This window comes from Giraffa tippelskirchi, chromosome 3 (genome assembly GCF_054371585.1).
Source record: "Giraffa tippelskirchi isolate mGirTip1 chromosome 3, T2T-mGirTip1v1.2.pri, whole genome shotgun sequence".
NCBI classification, from domain to species: domain Eukaryota; kingdom Metazoa; phylum Chordata; class Mammalia; order Artiodactyla; family Giraffidae; genus Giraffa; species Giraffa tippelskirchi.
Genome location: NC_137277.1, coordinates 165541670 through 165563095, shown reverse-complemented (window position 1 = coordinate 165563095; position 21426 = coordinate 165541670). Strand labels below are relative to the sequence as shown.

General features: G+C 40.7%; 1 long non-coding RNA gene across 2 annotated transcripts in view; it reads right to left on the bottom strand.

Moving 5' to 3' along the window:
• Nucleotides 1-21426, bottom strand: part of LOC145541754 (uncharacterized) — a 233558-nt gene that overhangs the window by 139500 nt on the left and 72632 nt on the right. For both annotated transcript variants that reach the window (XR_014079257.1, XR_014079256.1), the window contains exon 4: nucleotides 12315-12402. This is a non-coding gene — a long non-coding RNA (uncharacterized LOC145541754). The remainder of the gene's footprint in view (nucleotides 1-12314; nucleotides 12403-21426) is intronic.

Genomic DNA, 21426 nt, shown 5'->3' with positions numbered 1-21426 from the left:
AATTTTCTCTCTCAGATAGCATAGATGTGCATGTGTGTGCATAGACACACATGCACAGGAGACAGTATTTGTAGTTCGCAAAACTGAACCACCAAGAGGCTATTTCAATATTTCATTTTCCTGGACTGTGCAAACCATGAATTCATATGACAGTGTTTCCAAATTATGGTAAGAGAAGGAAAAAACTATATACATAGTTTAGGTAATTACATCTGATCAGAAAAACTGAAATTGTACAAAATTATTGTAAAGAAAAGCATTTTTGAGACAGAACACAAAGACCCAAAACATAGAAAGAAACAACTTGAATTTAGAAAACTCACCATGTCTGGATCTCTTCTGCAATTTATAATAATTTGAGTCACTCTGTGCAATTCTTTAGTATTGCAAAACTAAATGGGACTGAAAATATACATATAATTAATAAAATTTAATTCTTTACCCTTCCTCTCCCTCAAAAAAATAAATTACCTGACCTTCAAAACATGTCTGTGTCTAACTTCATTAAGGGTCGTATTTGTGTTTTCTTTGGGTGGAAAGCTGATGGTTTAGTCCAAGCTGTCACTTGAAGTCTGAGGGTTAAAAGGTCTCCATTTATTTATCTTGGGCGCTCATATTAACCAGTTAAATGGTTGAACAGCAGTCAATGACTGAGAAAAACAGATATTTGAGAAGTAAAACATTTGGTGCTTGAAAATTTACAGAAGTTCTTTGGTGGAGTTGATTATTCACTAATTATTGACTAAGCATACGAAGTTGTATATTTTCCTACCTTTGCAAATAATAAATCATTTGGAATTCCACACATCACTCTAAATGATTGGTACAAATTGCTCTACAGAACCACCAAAAACTGACTACAAGGAGTTTTTCTTTTCTAACCACTGACATTTTAGAGACGTGAAACTCTGACACATGAGCCAACTACACACACACACACACATACACACATGAAATGGTGAAGCCACATGTAAAATTGACACTGATGGTGGTAAGTCGTGGTAATTCTACAGATGAGGGAGGAGCTTCCTTCAGTTGAATGAGACCAGAATCCACTCTTTAAAAGCAAATTCACCAACTGCCCTCCCAGCATGGTTACCATCCCAGGTCCCTCATAGCTGTCAGTCCCACCACCCGTCTCTCAAGCCTCAGTCATCACCAGCCCCTCTCTGGCCTTCAGCCCCTGTACATGATCTGTGAATAAGCCCCATTATCTCTACTCACAGTCTCTCAATTCTCGCCGTCTCTTCTACAGGGAATAAATTTTTTTAAGTCTCATAACTGCAAGTTAATGCTGTTGTTAGGACATCTCGCCCAGTAGCACCACCCTGATCCCAGCCTTCCCTCCCTCCAACAGGCTTCTCTTCTGCTCTTGAGGACACTTCTATTACAACAGGATTTACTCTGGGGGTAAATGAGAGGGAACATGGTCTTTGCTGACACCTTGATTTTTTACTTCTGGCTTCCAGAATTGAGGGAATAAATTTCTGTTGTTCTAAGCCACTCAGTCTGTGGTAGTTTGTTACAGCCGCCAAAAGAAACTAATACAAGGGCAGAGAATTACCCAGATAATCAAAAGCTTGCCTAAAGCAAGTAACTGAGGCCACAATTAGCCTGAAAGCCTAAATTATCTCCATCTTTCTCTCAGTTCTCTCCTTTTCTTCGGATCGTTATAGGGATAAGTAATAGCCCCTCTGCAATTAATAGCAATGAAAACCATTATTTTTATCTTTTTTGTTGTTTTAGTCACTAAGTCATGTCCAGTTCTTTGTGACCTATGGACGTGGTAGCCAGCCAAGCTCCTCTATTCATGGGATTTCCCAGGCAAGAATACCAGAGTGGGTTGCCATTTCCTTCTCCAGGGGATCTTCCCAACCCAGGGATCAAGCCTGCATTTCCTGCACTGGCAGGCAGATTCCTTAACACTGAGTCACCAGGGTAGCCCTTTTATCATTTTATCCACTATTTATTAGGTGCCAAGTTCTGCTTACTTCCATAGGTTGTCTCATTCTATTTCCCATCAGGCATACCAGTTTCCATCATTATCAACCCTATTTCTGAAGACATTAACTCATAACAAAGATCACCCGAAAATACGTTTCAGTTTATTCTTCTAGACATTTATACAACCCTTTCCTCTGGCAGCATCCAACCAATACAAACCTACTTTTCTATTTATTTGTCACCTCAGTACAAGTGAGGGCTCCAAAAGGTCTCTTAGGCTGCATCTTTCTGTTGGAGTTTCTGCTCTTGCCTTTGGGACCCACGGAGGAAACAGGGGCCTCCCCTCCGAGGACAGCCCAGCCTCAGAAGCACATGCTGTTTGGACTCCTGCAATCGTCTCCTTTCCTACAACCTCTCTGCAAAAACTATCAGAGGAGGCATCTGATGAAGAAAGCCCTTGCCATCCCTGTTTCCTCTCTGGACATGTCTGCAAATGACACTGTTGTGACAGGAAATTTCAAACAGACACCCCTCGACCCTCAGTGCCCCCGAGGTAACTGATCACAGGTCAGCACGTGGCCGCTTCCCGTGGGCAGAGCCAAAGGCCAGGCTTTTTCCTTGGTGGCTTTGGCTGCTACAGCTGCAATCAATTAGGGGCAAATTCTTTTCAAACAAAGCTTTTGTTTTGTTATTCTTTTTGCTGCTCTTATCGTGCCTGGAGACAGGCAGGAGGGAAATGCAAATTTTGTAAAGTGTCAGGTAAGCAAACAAAATACATATTATGATTAACTGACAAGAAGAGAATGCAGTGATTGTATCTAGGAATGTCCAGGAGGAAGCTCAAGGTAGGAATCTCTACTCCACCACAAATACTTGCTGAGACCTCCAAAGCCTGACTTCAAAACAGAATTTCTCCACAACTCTTCCTTCCCAACTTTTACTAAAAGAACTATCAGGCAGATCAAATACGTCTCCAGACTTTGGCTAACGTCCTGGGGAGGGAGCAAAAATCACTCCTAGCTGAGAACCACTGATCTGGTAAGTACAATGAATGGCCAAGGTGACAATGCCATTTGGGGCCCCCATTTGAGGTTAAGTGTGAAGCCCTGTCACTGCTTTTCAGGAGGACTCTGAAGCCACTATACCTTTCTTTTTTCATTTTGGCTTCTCCTTGAGTGAGAGATACAACTGGATTGAGAACAAAACAAAGCTGTAATGAACCAGGCTTGGTTTATAACAAAATTTCAGAACTGGTACAATTGAAGGAGCCTGCTACCTTCAAAGAAATCATTTGGGGAGATGAAAGACCTCTTCCCTCGATGCCAGAACTTGATTCCAAATATCTTGGCACTTCTCTTTGGAGAATACCTTCAGAGTCCACATGAAAAGCAGTGACAGTGCTTCACACTCAACCTCAACTGGGGCCCAAAATGGAACTGTCACCTTGGTCATTCACTGTACTCACCAGATCAGTGGTTCTCAGCTAGGAGTGACTTTGCCCCTTTCCCAAGGACATTAGCCAAAGTTTGGAGATAGATTTGATTGTACTCTTGGGGCAGGGAGATACCAAGGGAACATTTCATGCAAAGATGGGCACAAAAAAGGACAGAAAGGGTATGGACCTAACAGAAGCAGAAGAGATTAAGAAGAGCTGACAAGAACACACAGAAGAACTATACAAAATAAGATCTTCATGACCCAGATAACCATGATGGTGTGATCACCCACCTAGAGCCAGACATCCTAGAATGAGAAGTCAAGTGGGCTTAGGAAGCATCACTGTGGACAAAGCTAGTGGAGCTGATGGAATTCCAGTCAAGCTATTCCAAATCCTAAAAGATGATGCCATGAAAGTGCTGCACTCAATATGTCAGCAAATTTGGAAAACTCAGCAGTGGCCACAGAACTGGAAAAGGTCAGTTTTCATTCCATTCCCAAAGAAAGGCAATGCCAAAGAATGTTAAAACTACTGCACAATTGCACTCATCTCACTTGCTAGCAAAGTAATACTCAAAATTCTTCAAGCCAGGATTCAACAGTACATGAACCAAGAACTTCTACATCCTCAAGCTGGATTTAGAAAAGGCAGAGGAACCAGAGATCAAATTGCCAACATCCATTGGATCATTGAAAAAGCAAGAGAATTCCAGAAAAACATCTACTTCTGCTTTATTGACTATGCCAAAGCCTTTGACTATGTGGATCACAACAAAATGTGCAAAGTTCTTAAAGAGATGGGATACCAGACCACCTTACCTGCCTCCTGAGAAATCTGTATGCAGGTCAAGAAGTAACAGTTAGAACCAGACATGGAACAACAGATTTGTTCTAAATTGGGAAAGGAATAGGTCAAGGCTGTATATTGTCACCCTGCTTTTTTAACTTATATGCAGAGTACATCATGCAAAATGCCAGGCTGGATGAAGCACAAGCTGGAATCAAGACTGCCAGGAAAAACATCAATAACCTCAGATATACAGATGACACCATCCTTATGGCAGAAAATGAAGAAGAACTAAAGAGCCTCTTGATGAAAGTGAAAGAGGAGAGTGAAAAAGTTGCCTTAAAACTCAACATTCAGAAAACTAAGATCATGGCATCTGGTCCCATCACTTCATGACAAATAGATGGGAAAACAATGGAAACAGTGAGATACATTTTGGGGGGCTCCAAAATCACTGCAGATGATGACTGCAGCCATGAAATTAAAAGATGCTTTCTCCTTGGAGGAAAAGCTATGACCAACCTAAACAGCATATTAAAAAGCAGAGGCATTACTTTGCCAACAAAGGTCCATCTACTCAAAGTTATGGTTTTTCTAGTAGTCATGTATGGATGTGAGAGTTGGACTATAAAGAAAGTTGAGCACCAAAGAATTGAGGCTTTTGAATTGTGGTGTCGGAGAAAACTCTTGAGCATCCCTTGGACAGCAAGGAGATCCAACCATTCTATCCTGAAGGAAATTAGTCCTCAATATTCATTGGAAAGACTGATGCTGAAGCTGAAACTCCAATACTTTGGCTACCTGATTCAAAGAACTAACTCATTGGAAAAGACCCTGATGCTGGGAAAGATTGAAGGCGGGAGGAGAAGGGGACAACAGAGGATGAGATGGTAGGATGGCATCATTGACTCAATGGACATGAGTTTGAGCAAGCTTCAAGAGTTTGTGGTGAACAGGGAAGCCTGGAGTACTGCAGTCCATGGGTTCGCAAAGAGTCAGGCACGACTGAGCGATTGAACTGAATTGAACTTGGGGGAGGGAAGATGCTATTGCCATCCTGTGGCTAAGAGCCAGGGATGCTGCTAAACACTGCACAATGCATAGGGTGGTTCCCCCAGCAAACAATTATCCAGCCAAGAACGTCAACAGCACCGCCATTGAGAAGCCCACACCTGACTAAGCCCTGAGTGACTTCAGAATGCCAAAGGACCCCTTGGAAAATTGACTTATTATTTGGAAGAATATCCTGAGCCTTTTGATGGTAATTTTAACAGTTAACAGCATTTTTTAAATTGAAACATAGTTTATTTTTGGGCTTCCCTGATGGCTCAGATGGTAAAAAATCTGCCTGCAATGACAGAGACCTGGATTCTGTCCCTGGGTCAGGACAGACCTAGATTCTGTCCCTGGGTCTGCCCCTAGAGAAGGGAATGACAACCCATTCCAATATTCTTGCCTGGAGAATTCCATGGGCAGAGGAGCCTGGGAGGCTACAGTCCATGGGATCACAAACAGCTGGACATGACTAAGAAACTAACACATAGTTGATTTGCAAAATTGTGTTAGTAGTGCCAACTTACATTCCCACTACAGTGTAGCAGGGTTCCTTTTTCTTCACACCTTCTCCAGCATTTCTTATTTGTAGGCTTTTTAATGGTGGCCATTCTGACTGGTGTGAGGTCATACCTCATTGTACTCTTGGTTTACATTTCCCTTATAATTAGTGATGTTGAGCATGTTTACATGTGCCCATTGGCCATCTGTATGTCTTCTCTGGAGAAATGTCTATTTAGGTCTTCTGCTCATTTCTCAATTGAACTATTTGTTTTTTGTTGGTATAAGCTCTTTGTACATTTTGCAAATTAAGTCCTTGTCAGTCACACCATTTGCAAATATTTCCTCCCATTCCTTAGGTTGTCTTTTCACTTTGGTTATGGTTTCCTTTGCTGTGCCAGCATTTTGAAAGAAGCAACATAATAAGAAAAAGATTCAGTTTTCTCGAAGGAGAATTTTGAAGAACCACCCATTTTCCCTCTCTGATCACTCTCTTGGTTACCAACAAAAGTCTCACCTACTCAAAGATATCCTCCCAAGATGCTACAATTATTATCTCCCAGGCTGGAAGTTTGTAGCTTCCTTTCTTTTTCAAGCTGCTAAATCTTTTCTCAAAATGAAATTGTTGCTATGTGAAACCCAATTAAAAAAAAATTATAGAGCTACTCTACTTGCAGAAAGGGAAGAAAGGAGGGGTTGAAAACTTCCTTGTGCAGGGCTGGCCTTAACCATGACCTCTCCCCACTACCCTATCTACCCCCCTGAACTCTACACATGTTATTTTGAAAACCACTGTCCAGTAGCTGAGCTGTGAAATGTGCAGGACTACACGGACCAGGAGACCTTGCATGTTTGTATGCTCACTTCATGACAACATAATCTGATCCTTTGAACTCAAAATACATTCCCTTGGAAACGTTTCTGTCATGTCAATTTATCTACTAAGTTCTGAGAACAACAGCATTGATTGTCTTTTCTTAATGACTTCTAACTAATTAGAAACTCACTTATGTGAATAATACAGAAGTATAATATATAAGCAGTGGAAATAACCACAAAGCAGGTGATTTTATTTTTTAAATCTATCATGTCAGCATGCCTTAGGCACTCCTGTGCCCTCCTGACACCCACCGTCAATGTGCTGAAAATAATGCCATGCTTATAAAGCAAAAATTAGAAACTTTTATTCTAATTTGCCATTTGGAGCCTAGGAAATATGATGGCTTAAGGCCAAGACTACATTCTACACTCTTAATTGTATGGGATGCTCATATTTCTTCCAAAGAGTCAAAAGCTACATCAGCTGAAATGATGTATCTAAAATGGTAGAAAGTATTTGGATTAAAATCCCAAAACATCAATAAAGAAATGCATAGAGAAAATCATTCCCAAATAGACCAGAGGCCATCTGGACTGAGCCCCAGCCAGCTTGGAAGTTCTCAAAAATGCTGTTTTCCATTACAGACAAAAAGCCCTAACCTCTTGTTATTCACTCTTCTGCTGTCCCCTCCCACATTCTACCAGGACTTGGTCTTTTTGACCAGCAGCATATGGCAGAAGTGATGATTTGTCAGTTCCAAGAAAGCTAGCTGCTATGTTTTGAGCTGCCCAATGGAAAGGTCCGCAAGGAAGGGGATGGAGGAGGCCTCCAGTCAACAGCCAGTGAGGAAGTGAGACCCTCAGCCTAGGAGCCTGCAAGACCCAAAGCCTAGGAGGCTTTCCAACAACCATGGGAATGACATTGGGAATGAAGACCCTCCTTCAGTCAAGGCTTCAGTTGAGACTATGGCCCAGACAATAGCTAGAGAGCCTATGAGATACCCTGAACCAAAACCACACAACCAAGCCACTTCTGAATGAATAGCCTTCAGAAATAATGAATATTTATTATTTGCCATTATTAATGTGAGATAATAAATATTTTTTTTTATTTTCAGTTGCTAAGTTTACAGTTAATTTGCTATGCAGCAATAGATTGCCTTAACCATATCCTCAGACCCAAGAGGGGTTCAATCATAAAAAAATGGGGTTCATAAGATATCTGATGCTGAAGCTCCAATTCTTTGGTCACCTGATTCGAAGGGCCAGCTCATCAGAAAAGACCCTAATGATACGAAAGATTGAAGGCAAAAGGAGAAGGGCGAGACAGAGGACGAAATGACTGGATGGCATCACCAACTCAATGGACATGCGTTTGAGCAAACTCCAGGAGCTAGTAGAGGACAGGAGAGCCTGATGTGCTGCAGTTCAGGGGTCACAAAGAGTCAGACACAACTTAGCAACTGAACAATGACAAGAAGAAGAAATCTGAAGATTAAATCAAAGGAATTAAAATGATTAGGGAACTCCAACTCTGAGCATAAATCAGAGGGCAGAAGTCTAGCTGAGATTCCAGTATCATCACAGAAAGGATGAAGAAGGCAGGAAGAGAAAGTGACTGCAAAAACTTCCTAAGCTTCTAGAATCAGCTTGTTATTTTTATCACGCATTTCCATGAAGCAATCAACACATGAAACAAAAAGGGCCTGTGGACTTTTCACTAAGACAACATAAAGGACTGAACTGAGAAAATGGACTTCTACATCTTAGCCAAGTTTTGAGGGGTGGAAGAACCCCAAGGCCAGGGAGAAGATTGAGGTTTTGAGACCTCACGAATGACTGAAAAGGAGAAAATACAGACATGGTATGGGTCTGAAATGGAGGCATAGAGCTTAACTCACTGAATCATTCCTTTTAAAAACCATTAAATGAGCATTAACATATTCTAGAGAGTGTGCTATGGATGGTAATAACTATAGCATGATACATTGGATGCCATGAGAAAACCCAGAAAGAGATATCATAAATCATAATGGAGGGGGAAGATCAGAAAAGACTCTCCAGAACAATTGGGATTTGATATGAGTTTTGATGAACTAGTTAACTACCAGAGCACTAGGAGAAAAGCACCCGTGGGAAACGTAACAGCTACAAGGCACAAAAATGCCCAACATTGTGACATCCTCAGAGATCTGCAGAGATTATGGTATACTTGGAGAGAAGACTATATCCAGAAGGGCTGTATAAGAGGAGAATAGATAACTAGGGCGAAAATCATGAAGGAACTCATGAATTAAATTATTAAGCTTTAACCCAGAAACTAAAACATATGGTTAACCATTGAAAAGTTTTAAACATGTATACATTCTATTCAGTCAACAAACATTAATAGAGCATCTATTTTAGGCCAGGCATTGTGCTAGGACAGAGCTACAAGATACGTCATTGGACAAGACCAATGTGGTCCCTACTCTTGTGGCATGCATTAATCAGAAGAAAAACAGGTGTTAAGACTTTGTGTTTTAGGTAGATCCCTGCAGCAGTTGCAGGGGATGGATAGGCATGGGAGGGGGAAGGAGGATGAAGAGTTTCCCAAATGTCTTTGCAAAGATATTCTCATAGTCTGTCCTCCCCACTGGTCTCACCCTGCCTCCATATGTCAAACACACTTATGAAAATTCCATTTATAGAATAGCAGTTGTGTATGCCCCAAGCAAGCCTTTTCCAAACCTATCCTTTTAAGATCCTTTTGAAGAAAAGGCGAGAAGTACTTAATAAATGTTAGAATTAAGAAAGACCCAGGAAATCATCTACTCCAACCGATGATGTTATAAATGTGGAAACTGAGGCCAGATAGGGAAAGGAGGGACGGCGCTCCCTCTAAGGTCTCAAGGCTGGCTGAGTCTCTCAGGTTCCATTCCAGCACTTTTTCCACTGCATCTCACTAATGCCATCATCCTTTGACTGCTATGCTTCAGTAGCCTGCCAGATCAGCATGAAAAAAAAAAAAGCCCGAAGCGTGACAGAGATTTTAGCCTCAATGAAATGGCGATGGCTTCATTCGGCAGCTATCCAGGTCGCTGCTAAGGCTATTTTCCTCTACTCAATTAGACAGAGCACTGGGGGAAGATCAGCCTGAGAAATCCTCTGGGGTCCCATCTGTTAATTGAAGCCACTGTCAGATTTTCCATAGCATGACAAATGATCAAAGATTTCTTCTCCCTTTCTTTATCACCCTCTTATTTCAAGGCAACATTAGGCCAAATTACAAGTAAGAAATGGTACAATCTATTTTAAAATGGAAATAAAACAGTCAAAAGGGAACAGATAGGCCTAATCACTTAGATAGTTTCAAAGTTTGATGCCAAGGAGCATCCATTTTTCAAAGGGGAAGAGGATCTCATTTTGGATAATTCTGTCAAATTGTGTGAGCTCCATGTTGGCCTCGTCCCTTTTAGCCATGTTTCAATCATCCTCTGTTTAATGGAGGTACAGTCGCTGAGGTCCTCTGAGCACTGGATGCATCAGTGACCAGTAAATTAACAGCCTGTGTCTATATTGACATTCGTGTTCTCAACTTAATGCTTAATTTATTTAATGAACAGCTTCTGTCCTCATTAAGAGGGTCAAAAGTGTATTGGATGGGGCAATATGATAAAGATTGAAGGCAGGAAGAGAAGTGACGACAGAGGATGAGATGGTTGGATGGCATCACCGACTCGATGGACATGAGTTTGAGGGAGCTCCGGGAGTTGGTGATGGACAGGGAAGCCTGGCATGCTACAGTCCATGGGGTCACAAAGAGCTGGGCATGACTGAGCAACTGAACTGAACTGAACTATGATAAACCGATGGTGGGTTTTTTCCCTCTATTCCTAGGGTCAGTTGTTTGCATTTCATTCATTTCACATACATTTATTTTTCATTATGTGAGTGCCTGACTCCAGGATAGGTCTAAGGCTGCCAGCCAGAAGGCTTTCCCTCTACCCCAAAAGAGCTCAAGGTCAGTGGGTAAGTCAAAGAAATCAGTTCATAGTTACCCAACAATGAGATGAGTATCTTGAGACTCTGAAAGTTGAATGAAGATGACTGAATAAAGTGGGGGCCATTAGGTTGAGGACAGAAACATCCACCCATGCACATGTCTAAATATCTGCTGATGGTTGATAGACATTAGTTAGCCCCAAATAATGAGCCAAAAAAGAAAGTCTATCCAAAGAGGAAAGAATCAAGAATGGCCCATTCCCAATAAGATGGGCTACGAAAATTCTATTTAACATAGAGCTAACAGTCATTTCTGGTGAGATATTCCAACCACTAAAATCAGAACAGGTTGCTTCCTCTTGGGCTTCCTCCTTTGTACTGATGGAGTATTCTCTTAGCCTCTCACAGCACTGGTTGCTTTCTGCCCTTCACCATAGCTATCTGCAGATATGTCCATCTCCCTTACTCCATAGTAAGTTCTTGAGAATTCTGGGTCCCTGGTGTCTAAACCATGGACTGGTTATGCTGATTTCTCAATTACTGGTAGTTGAATGGAAATAAAACTCCAAAATGGAGATTTTGGGGAAATTCCACAATTCCAAAATTGTGTTTCTTGTTATGGACTCCCCTTCTGCCTCACTGAAGACCACAAATGTACAGAGAATTGACTAACAGTGCAGATCCTGGAGCCTGGCCATCTTTGTTTGGATCCTGGCTAACACATAACATGTAACCTTGGGACAAGTTACAAATCCACACTCTGCACCAGTTTTCTCATCTATAAAATGAGAACAGAAATAATACTTCCTAGCATTATTGTGAGGTCTAAATATATTCGGTATATAGAAAAGAATTTAGAAAAACAACTGAGAGTGAGGGAATTCTGCCCAATTTGTCCTTTTCAGGGGTGAAAATGTCCTAGGAAAACTTCTCCCTGTTATAAGTGGATTTACCATTTCCAGAATACTGCCCACTTTGGGGTCTGAGTCACATAGTAGCTAATTCTGAGTTTCATGCTTCTAAAGTTTTTCCCTGGACTTTTATGTATTAAAGGGAAACACTAAGAAAGACTAAGCACTTGTTATATGTCAGTGATTCATATATTTAAAAAATAGGAATTAAAGAAAAACTGACAGCCTCAATAATATTGTGAGTCTCTTATAGGACTACTCTTTACACTTTTTTAGAACAGAAGTATTGCATGGAGGACACTGTGGAAGTAAAAACCATATATTTTTATCTTTGACATCACATCACCTCATACAGTATCAGACACATAGCAGGTACTCAGTAAATATTTCATCAATGAACAGCTCATTTTGTTTTGGCTCACATATTTTATATTGTTCCTTGAAATAAATGAAGCTATGAATTATATTAATACATATACACACATGCATGTGTGTGTGCATGTGTATGCATGTATGTGTGTGTAATTTCTCTCCATTTTATGGAAGCCCATATGAAAAGAAAGAAAAAGACTCAAAAGGGACCATAATTGAGGCTGTGGACAGAGCTGTAGGCCCAAATCCATCTACAAAAGAAACTTTCCAGGGATGTTTTTGCCCCTGGGTAGGACAAAGAGTTGCATATTTTATTTTCTACCTTCCTGCAAGGATTTCAGAACCCAAACTTATGAATTGTGTGCCTGACATTTATATTATTTCTAGCCCAACTGACACTGAAAATTCCAAATAAAATGCATCAGGAAGCAGATGTCCCAATCCCATGTACAATGTTGTAACAGCCCCAGGACAGAGATCAAGTGACACCCTTACACCAGCCTTACCATCACTTATGACCAAAGCAGCTTCTTTCTTCTTCACATCTTTGCTTGGAGACATAGAAGATTCCTCTCCCATTCTCTCCCGGAGCCCCTGTTGGTGGGAAAGCGGAAATTACCTGAGATAATTAAACTAGTCCAGATACTGTTCACTTTGGTTCAACTTCCCTTTTTTCTTCTAGGTGTTACATTTGGTAATCCAGGTACTAAACAAGGCTATTAAGTTTTTTAAAGCCTGGCTCCTAGGGGGCGCTAGTGGTAAAAATTCACCTGTCACTGCAGGAGACACAAGAGAAGGGGTTTCAATCCCTAGGTTGGGAAGTTCCCCTAGGATTGGAAATAGCAACCCACTCCAGTATTCTTGTTTGGAAAATTCCATAGACAGAGGAGCCTGGTGGACTACAGTCCATGGGGCCATGAAGAGTCAGACGTAACTGAGTAAACACCCACGTATGTAGGCATACTTGGTCAAGTAGGTTCCCAAGTTATGTTGACTTGGGAGGGAAATTTTTGGAAAGACTTCTAAGTGGTAAAATACCACATGTAGTTTAACCCGTGATGAACACAAGATTTTAATATGCTTAAAGAGCAATCATTTACAATTTCCTCACTCTTGCTGAATTTGTAGAAATAAGAAAGGATTTTAGCAGGAAGCTAAAGAGAAAAGTTTAATTTATGCCCTTTTAGTTGGCCAGAAAGGCTACCCTTTTGTCTAGATTATGATAGAGAGTACTATCTCTCTTGAAAAAAACAATAAAGAGAAAGGAGTGTTCATAATAGTGGTTCTAGGAGAAATAGGAAATAAAGCCTTTTGCAGGTTTAATATTAAGACCATGTTTTAGCTTGGTTATGCTAAAGAACACATGAAAAATGTATATGAGATTTCTGTTTGTATTTTCTGTGAAATAATTTTTCTTTACTTTGTATTGCATTTTTAAAATAACTAAATCATATTTTATCCAATGTTGTAGCTCAGAAACTCATGCTTATGTCATCAGTGAAAGCCATTACACAAGGCTGATCAGAACATATATAGCTCTACTGCCACCTGATGCCAACATATGGAAATTGCAGGTGCAGATCTTTCAACCCAAAATTCCTCTAAGACTTTACATTTGCAGAACAAAGACAGTTTTGTAATTTCACAAAGAATACAACTTTGACTGGCACCAATGCAAATGAGTAAATGCAATTACTAAAAGAATTAATAAAAGCATAAAGGGGACAACATTTTTCCAGTCTTGATAAAATTACCAATAAAAAATTGCAATACAAGTTCACCTCATTGTTATATGGTTAGTAGTTTGTAAAATTTTGTGCTTTTTTTTTTTCTCCTTTGGCAGAACTATTCCAGAGATTTGAACAATTCCATAAATAGTGTTTCAGACAACTGCATACTTGTACAAATGCTCTAAGAAAAGACCCAAAATAAGAATGACTCATACAAAATAAAATGCTGTGGGGGAGTGGGTTTCAAGTCCTTAATTTTTTTAGAGGAACAGGAGGTAGGGATAATTATCTAGACAGACAAGGGCTGGCATGGCTGCTCCACATTATTCGGTTGTTGATGAGCCTCATGGTCCAAGGGAGTTATCTTGCTATCATATCTTTATTCTCCCTTGAAAAAATATGTAAATAAGACACAATCATTCCCATTAAGGGCTTGATCTAGAAGTTATACACATTACTTCTACTTGCTTCCTATTTTAGTCACAGGGTCACAACTAGAGGTCACCTGGGAAAGATAGCCTTTAAGTAGGTGATCAGGTATCCAACTAAAATTCTAAGACTGGGTAATTCTATTACAAAGATGAAAGGAATATTGGCAGGCTCCACAATATTTTGATTCCCTCCTTTAATCTACTCTCGATACTTTTAAATATGCATTGCTTTGAAGAAAGACTAGGATACCTTTCCAAAACAAAGAGAGCTAAGGGGACACAACAACTAAAGGAATATATGATTTGGGGGGTTATTCTGCTATAAAAGACATTATTAGAACAACTGGCAAAATCTGAGTGAGGTTTATAGAATTGTGTTAATATTAACTTTCTGATTTTGATAACTGTTCTCTGGCTATGTAAAGGAATTTCCTTATTTTTATGACACACCCACTGAAGAGTTTATAGGCAAAGAGGCGTCATGTCTGCAACTTCATCTTAAACAGTCAAGAAGTGAGAGAAGCAGAGAGAGATAAAAACAAAAACAGTAAAATGTTAATATTGGGGGAATCTACATGAAAGGCATTGGTACTAGTCTTGCAGTTTTGCTATAGGTCTGAAATTATGCAAAAAAATTAAAAGTTAAAAACAGTACGACTTTAGTTCTGGCTCAAATTAATTCATCAGATTCTTTTAAATGTGATTTATTTACAGTTTAGCCATTAGGTAACCCCTTGGTCAAACTCAAATTTCAGAAATTTAGTACTCGTAATTTTCATATTTGGTTTAGCTCAAACCTACTTTCCCTTACTGCTCGCGCGCACACACACACACACTTTAAAATAAACAAAGCTAAAATGGAGAAATTATTTGCAGCATTATTACAAATTGTGAGGCCACATCCATGCAGTTTCCCATCCTGTGTAACCAGGGATGCAGAGAAGCCAGCAGGGAGGTTTCCTGGCCCAGGAGCAGGTGCAAAGACTCTGCCTCAGCTTCTTTCTCCGCCAGAGTTTAGAGAGAACACAGATTCCAGCCCATTTGTGCTCAGGCTCACATCACCGTGACTCTACCATTCTGTGAGTTTCCCTTTGGAGAATGCCTCAAGTCCTTCCAGATCTTAAATCAAATGAACTGTCAGTCAAGGCTTTCTGCCTTATCCTTGTCAGAGCAGACAAAGCTATGTTGATGCCCAGCTGTCCCTGAACAAGACTCCAGGCTCCAGTGTTGCAGAAAGCCAATCTCTCCATGGAGACGCTCTCCAAATAGCAGTAACTCCAAGACATTATGTTCCACAATCCTCCTAGAGAAATCCTCCTTCCATTGGATCTATCACAAAGAGTTTACCCTGCAGACTCCTGCTCTTCCTCTAGTGGAGGGAGCTAGCCACCTCCAGGCTGGCACACAGAACTTGATTCAAGTAGGAATGCATCTCACTCTGGAGTCTCAACATCAGCAAGGACTGGTCCTTGTCCAGGGTCAGTTGTGTTTCCATTTCTTTTTAAGCAGGGAGCTGCCACATAGCCCCTTTATGCACAACACAAACCCTCACCACAGTGATTGTAACAGCTCTTATTAGCACTTCCCAAAGGTGACACTTCAAAGGAAGACCCAGGGGCTATGAGTGGATGGAGACCCAGCCCCACCATGAGCCGCCATCCAGCTGTGTTATGTCCTTCTGCCTCACTGACCTGAAAGCAGCAGAGCCAAGCCCCACCCCAGCAGCCCATTAGGCTTTAGCAGCAAGGAGCCCCTGCTTCGCTGAAGTTACTTGTAAATAGCACCCTGGGGGCAGCGTGCTCTCCCGCTGTGTGCCTAGCTATACTCAAAGGAGAAAGTAACCTTATTAAACATTTTTCATATTAACAGCTAATAGCAATGCCCTGGATTTGCCAGATAATGTTCACACCATCTACTCTCTTTGGATTTGGAAAACAAGTACACCCAGCCCTCTATCCATGGGTTCCATATCCTGAGATTCAAACAACCTGGGATCAGAAATATTCAGGAAAAAAGAAATTCCAGAAAGTTCCAATAAACAAAGACTTGAATTTACTGGCTAGTATTTACATTGTATTTACAGCTACTTACATAGCATTTACATTGTATTCAGTATTATAAGTAATCTAGAGATTTTAAAGTATATGGGAGAATATGCATAGTTTATATGCAAATGCTAAACTACATTATTTAAGAGACTTAGCATCTGCAGATATTTGTATCCATTGAGTGCCGGGGGAGATCCTGGAGTCAACCCCCTGCAGACACTGAGGGAGAACTGTATTTCCAAACTCATGCTCTCACAAATTAAGATTTTGCTGGTAGAGATATTCAGATTCTTTAAATGTAGGTTTACAGGGTTATTTGCTTGCTAGGTTTTTAATTGGGAAATGTTTCACAAGGATAAATAAAAGAGTATTTCCTCCTCAGTTGTCTCCTAAAAGAGCCAGGAAGCTAGACAATTTCAAAAAACACTCAGCGTCATCACAGAACTGTAATCTACAAAATGCCAAATCATCTTGGGAGAACAAACGGAATCTTGCATGTCCCCACTCAGAAAGTAGATCATTTCTACTTATTTTAAATCCTATGGCTCTGCTTTAACTGAATTCATGATTCCTCTGATGACTTATAACAGCTACAGCAAAAGCAATGGCATAGATTCTATTTGACCTTCCTCAAACCAGCACTCAGAAGCCAACACTTCTGAGACAGGTCCCTGTTTTAACTGAACAGACAATTTCAAGCTGCTCTGATCCTAAGCTCTTAACACACGGGAGGCTGTGGCTATTTCTTTCCCCCTATACTTGCCTCTGGATCTATCAATGGCCCTTTTCCTTGCATGACCACTAATCTGATGAGGAAAAAAAATTGCCTTGGCAAAAAGCATGAGCTCCATTTCCTGACCTTGGCAGCTCTAAGCTCTGCAGGCCTCTCTCAGAGCCACCATTGAGCAAATCTTTTCCTTCCACTGCGAATCTGTTCAAAAGGAGAAAGAAAGTTGCAGAAACACTTGCAGGTAAACAGCCTCTGAAATCAAGGCGGACAGAGAATTGCTCCTGTTCCTAATCCCTTTTTCCTCCTTCACAGCAAGCTGCCAATAGCCCTGACCTGATTCTAACACCTATCATGACTGATTCTCCCTCTGCCCTTGAAAGGGCATGATACTGTATACTCCCAGAACCTAGCAGTGAAGGAGGGCTGGAAAATGCTACAACACACTTTTCTGCACACTTCCGTTGACACTGGCATATTCTAATTCAGGCAGAGAACCACTCACTGGTGAGGCGGTGGTTTGCACATCTTTCAGCTAAGTGGTTTTCACAGTCACACACGAAACTGACACATTGAGTGTGGAATGTCTGCACACAGTTTGCACACAGTCATCCTCAGTGGCTGACTTTACACTTGAGCCCACAGTTTGCACCTCAACTTACTGCCTGCCTAGCAAGCAGTGATGGCATTAGAGGACCCAAGCAATCAATCCTTTCTGGTATCACTATTTACTCAACATTGACTTGGGTAGGCTGGTTATTAGTCCCAAAGACTATGCTTTGAATCCTAACTGCCACTTACTAGCTGTGTGATCATGAGCAAGATATGTCACCTCTTTGAACATCAATTTTCTCATCTGTAAAAGGGAACTATTTCATAGAGTTGTGAGAATTCAACATCTCAGCACCTACCCCCAGAGTATTTAGAACAGGGCTGGCATTCAATATGTAGTATTTATTATTGGAAACTAATTTTAATAACTATTAACTCAATAAATGTTAGTTTTGTCATTATAAGCTTATCTTCATACCTACTAGCCCTTTTTATTAATTCTGGCCATGTCCACCAGGACCTGGGAAAACCTAAATGTAGTTTCGTCCGTTTTGGCTGCTACCCTGCATCCTATCAACTGGAGCCAGAAATAGGTCAATTAAAGACCTGGTGTAGCAGTGGTGGTTTAGTCACTAAGTCATGTCCAACTCTGTATGACCCCATGGACTGCAGCCTATCAGACTTCTCTGTCCAGGGGATTTCCTGGACAAGAATACTGGAGTGGGTTGTCATTTCCTTCTCCAAGGGATCTCCCTGGAATGGAAGCCGCATCTCCTGCCTTGCAGGTGCATTCTTTACCACTGAGTCACCAGGGAAGCCCAAAGACCTGGGGAAAAGAACAATTTTAAATTCAAATTCTGAGCCTCTGATACCAGCCACCTCCCGCCCCCATGCTCCTTGAGCCCTTGCAGCACTAACTGTGGTACTACACCCATCCCCACGTTGGGGTCCTCTTCTTCAACCTCCTTGTCCTAGGTCACTTTCTCCATTCTTATTCTTCCAAATTCTTACATTTATTTGCATTCTTTTCCCCGTGGCTCAGACGGTAAAGCATCTGCCTACAATGCAGGAGACCCGGGTTCAATTCCTGGGTCAGGAAGATCCTCTGGAGAAGGAAATGGCAACCCACTCCAGTGTTCTTGCCTGGAAAATCCCATGGATGGAGGAGCGTAGTAGGCTACAATCCATGGGGTCGCAAACAGTGGGACACGACTGAGCGACTTCACTTTCTCTTTCACTTTCACTTTAACACCTCTACAGGCCTTGCATGCTTAGTTGCTCAGTTGTGTCTGACTCTTTGTGACCTCATGAGCCTGCCAGGTTCCTCTGTCGATGGGATTCTCCAGGCAAGAATACTAGAGTGGGTTGCCATTTTCTCCTCCAGGGAATCTTCCCAACCCAGGAATCGAATCCACCTCTCCTACGTCTCCTACATTGGCACACAGGTTCTTTACCACTGAGCCATCTGGGAAGCCAGGCCTTAGGGTTTCATTAGCAGCATTGACAGCATTGACAGTATCACATGGCTGAGATTCCTGATCCATGAACAGTGCACAAAACAGTTCTTATAGAGTGGTGCTATTCATAGCCCAAGTGTTAGTCTGTTTCTTTCTGCTACTGCAGAGATTGCCTAGGGTCAAGGCAAAATATGCCAAAGGGAAATTCTTAGATGTGATGAATTGATATTTTGAAAAATTATTTACAAGGTAAATTTAAAGCAGCTTTAGAATTTTTGAAATAAATCCTAATCATTTCATCCCCTATTTTTCTATACCATGGAGCAATGCAAGAGCAATAAGCCAGAAAGAACTGGAAAGACTGGTTTCTAGTAGCCCTGATAACTCTTACTTATCACGTGACCTTGAACAAGGGAATTTCAGGGTTCTCATGCAGCTAAAATATAGACAAATCTGCTGAATCTTCCTTATCGGATGTTATAAGGAAGTAATGAAATGATACATTTGTTTTAAAAATTATAAAATGCTTTACCAATATAAAATGATATACAATCATGACATACCTTATAATGAGTCTTGGCAAGGTTAGAATATACCAAATATTTAACAAGGAGTCAAAGACTGGAGTTCTAGTTCCAAATCTGCTACAGCTCACCCTGTGCATGCTGCATGCTAAGTCATACCAGTCATATCCTGTTCTTTGTGACCCCATGGACTGCAGCCCACCAGGCTCTGCTGTCCATGGGATTTTCTGTAAGTTCAAACAAATATGTTCCCCTCTCTGGTCCTCAGTTTTGTCATCTATAAATGACACAGTTAAATTAGATGAGTTCTAGGGTCCCTCTCAAATCAACAGTCTATGAGTCAAAGCAAAACAAGGAGAATAAAATGGATATAAAATGGATATGTGTCCAAAAAAATTTTTAGACTAAATTTTAAAATAATATTAATAAAGAAAATGTAAAAAATCAGAAGTTACTGTAAAGGGCTGGCCAGGGCAGACATGGTTTATTGATCATGACACTCCCTCTGAGAACTGAGACATGCCCTTATATCCTGGGTAGCTGGTAACAACGAATAGGTTTTGGAACGTACAACGCAAATGTCTTAAGAAGGAGATTTTTAAGACAAATCATTTACAGACAAAGCTTTCTCATTGCAAAAAGACTAATTATAGAATTTTGCCTAGTCTCATGTCTGCATGTGTCTATGAGCAAGCATGCATACACACACACACACACACACACACTTCATCGATATTTAGGCCCACTCTAGGGAACAGCCTTCGTTGCTCTGGTGTGTGGAAGTCAATGCCTCCATAAATATTCATTTACAAAGAATTTTAATGCCTTTTTTGACAGATGAGGAAATTGAGATACCAAGAGGGTAAAATGAACTGTCGAAAGTCAATGGCTATTTAGTGACCAAGAAAGCAAGTCTTCTGATCTGGTTATGGCTTTTGTTCTGTTGATACTTTTTTGACCTTGACATTAGAATCTACATAAGGTCCCAATATTTTATCCATTTTTGACCTTCCAAACTGGAGTGGTTTTCTCTCAGTTTTACTTTTCTTAAAAAAAATACCTAAGATTTCTCTGTGCAAAGTCTATTTATGTCAAAATCTTTCTTGTTCCACATTTACTGGTGAGGTTGATAGCTGTTAACTTCTACATGTATAAACACATTCTTTGTCTCCTACATACCAGTCACTTGCTCACAATTCTGTTTAAATTTCTTTTCAATTGAACTATAGATATAAATTCATCCCTCAGCTTGTTATTTTAATAGTAATTGTAACAATTAACCTATAACTGTTTTCATTGCTAACATAATTATTAAATAATAAACTTCTGTGCTCATTAACATAATAAGTCTCATTAATGGCATGCCGCCTCACAACGAAATTAACCTACAGAGATCAGACAGGAAACATAGGATGTAAGCAGAATCAGAGAATCTCTCTGGAGCTGCCTGGGCAAATTTTCAAAAAATTAGCCTTCAGAAGGTGTGGGCAGAGACTTAGGGGCAGGGGAGTGGCAGTGTCATAATTGTAACAACATCCGTTAGAGCAATGAATGTACAAAAAGAGGCTCATGAAGAACATTGAAAAATAAGAAATGCTAGAGAAATAACACAAAGTTTAGAAATGATCATAAAATCAAGGCTTTGATCTTCTGAACAAATAGAAAGAATGGGAAACTGTCTCCTCTCCTAGCCAATTAGATTCCCAGAACCACAAAGCATTGCTTTACTGGTAACTTCCTGATGCTGATGCTATGTGTCCTCAACTATTTTCCCTCCCACCTTCACCTTGAATCAAAATCAACATTATTAACCTCCCTGTTCACTCTGCTACAATCCCCCTTTGCCTATAAAACTTCTCTACCCTCTTAGCCAATCATGTTTCTCTTGGGTTTTTGCTCTTCCTTTCCCTACTTCTCCATGGTCAAGCTTATATACATCGATTTGTTGTTCCAGCCCTTTGGAGACAGGCTAGACTTACCAACTTACCAGGGCTTCTCTGATAGCTCAGTTGGTAAAGAACCCACCTGCAATGCAGGAGACCCCGGTTCGATTCCTGGGTTCGGAAGATCCACTGGAGAAGGGATAGGCTACCCACTCCAGTATTCATGGGCTTCCCTTGTGGCTCAACTAGTAAAGAATCCACCTCCA